Genomic DNA, 2,500 nt, shown 5'->3' on the forward strand with positions numbered 1-2,500 from the left:
GCCCATGCCTTAGCCAATGCAAGCAACGGCCGTCGTGCGGCCTAAGGCCCACCGCCTAGCCACGAGGGGCACCGTCGTGTGTTTGTCTTGCCATCGGTGTGGCATCGTGGCCATGCCTTTGCCAACACAAGGCAACGGCCGTCATGCGGCCCAAGGCCAACCGCCTAGCCACGAGGGGCACCGTCGTGCATTTTTCTTGCCGTGGGTGTGGCGTCGTGCCCATGCCTTAGCCAACGCAAGGCAACGGCCGTCGTGTGGCCTAAGGTCAACCGCCTAGCCATGAGGGGCACCGTCGTGCGTTTTTCTTGCCGTCGGTGAGCCATCGTGCCGATGCCTTAACCAACGCAAGCCAACGGCCATCGTGCGGCCTAAGGCCAACCGCCTAGCCATGAGGGGCACCGTAGTGCATTTTCCTTGCCGTCGGTGTGGCCGTCGTGCCCACGCCTTGGCCAACGCAGGGCAACGGCCGTCGTGCGGCCTATTGCCCACCTCCTAGCCGTGAGGGGCACCGTCGTGCATTTTCCCAGCATGGCTACAGAGGTTTACCCGTGGCCTTGGGAGCAAAACCCCACGGCAGTTGTGCTTTTTTCTTGCCGTCGGTGAGGCCGTCGTGCCCATGCCTTAGCCAATGCAAGGCAACGGCCGTCGTCCGTCCTAAGGCCCACCGCCAAGCCGTGAGGGGCACCGTCGTGCATTTTTCTTGTCGTCGGTGTGGCCGTCGTGCCCACGCCTTAGCCAACGCCGGGCAACGGCCGTCATGCGGCCTAAGGCCGCCATGAGGGGCACCGTCGTGCGTTTTTCCAGCATGGCTACAGAGGTTTACCCGTTGCCTTGGGAACAAAACCCCACGGCAGTCGTGCGTTTTCCTTGCCATCGGTGAGGCCGTCGTGCCCATGCTTAAGCCAATGCAAGGCAACGGCCGTCGTGCGGCCTAAGGTCTACCGCCTAGCCATGAGGGGCACCGTCGTGTGTTTAACTTGCCGTCGGTGTGGCATCGTGCCCATGCCTTAGCCAACACAAGGCAACGGCCGTCGTGCGGCCCAAGGCCCACCGCCTAGCCACGAGGGGCACCGTCGTGTGTTTTTCTTGCCATCGGTGTGGAATCGTGGCCATGCCTTAGCCAACGCAAGGCAACGGCCGTCATGCGGCCTATGGCCGACCGCCTGGCCATGAGGGTCACCGTCGTGCGTTTTTCTTGCCGTCGGTGTGGCCGCCGTGCCCATGCCTTAGCCAACGCAGGGCAACGGCCGTCGTGCGGCCTAAGGCCCACCGCCTAGCCATGAGGGGCACCGTCGTGCGTTTTATTTGCCGTCGGTGTGGCATCGTGCCCATGCCTTAGCCAACGCTAGGCAACGGCCGTCGTGCGGCCTAAGGCCAAACGCCTAGCATCGTGCCCGTGCTTTAGCCAACGCAGGGCAATGGCCATCGTGCGGCCTAAGGGCAACCGCCTAGCCATGAGGGGCACCGTCGGCCGTTCTTCTTGCCGTCGGTGTGGCCATCGTGCCTATGCCTTAGCCAACGCAGGGCAACGGCCGTCGTGCGGCCTAAGGCCCACCGCTTAGCCATGAGGGGCACCGTCGTGCGTTTATCTTGCCGTCGGTGTGGCATTGTGCCCTTGCCTTAGCCAACGCAAGGCAACGGCCGTCGTGTGGCCTAAGGCCTACCGCCTAGCCATGAGGGGCACCGTCGGGCGTTTTTCTTGCCGTCGGTGTGGCATCATGCCCTTGCCTTAGCCAACGCAAGGCAATGGCCGTCGTGTGGCCTAAGGCCTACCACCTAGCCATGAGGGGCACTGTCGTGCGTTTTTCTTGCCGTTGCCTTAGCCAACGCAAGGCAACGGTCGTCGTGTGGCCTAAGGCGCACCGCTTAGCCATGAGGGGCACCGTCGTGCATTTTTCTTGCTGTGGATGTGGCGTCGTGCCCATGCCTTAGCCAACGCAAGCCAACGGCCGTCGTGCGGCCTAAGGCCTATCGCCTTGCCATGATGGGCACCGTCGTGCGTTTTTCACGTCGTCGGTGTAGTGTCGTGCCAATGCTCCGTCATGCGGCCTAAGGCTCACCGCCTAGCCTTGTTTTCGCTTATTTTTATCTTTTTAAGCATACATGTTGAGTCTCGTTAATGTCCACCGCCGTATGTCTTTGAAATTCATAAATTGCTTTTTTTTTTAATTAAACTATATTTTTGTATTTTTTATTATTTTTTATTATTTTTTTGTTTTTATTTTTGTTCAATTCAATCTTGGAAATTTTTTATTTTTTTTTATTTTTTTTGTTTTTATTTTTGTTCAATTCAATCTTGGAAAATTTTTATTATTTTTTATTGTTTTTATTGTTTTTATTTTTGTTCAATTCAATCTTGGAAATTTGTTTTATATTTGTTTCAAGCACCCATGTGTAGGTGTGTTAAATACACACTAAATTGCCATCTATTGGTGGCTATATTTGTGAGACGAAAAGGGTGTGGGTCTACTAACGGTTTGAGTTTTTTAGTTTCAAGACT

Source organism: Coffea arabica, chromosome 11e, assembly GCF_036785885.1.
Source record: "Coffea arabica cultivar ET-39 chromosome 11e, Coffea Arabica ET-39 HiFi, whole genome shotgun sequence".
Lineage (NCBI taxonomy): Eukaryota > Viridiplantae > Streptophyta > Magnoliopsida > Gentianales > Rubiaceae > Coffea > Coffea arabica.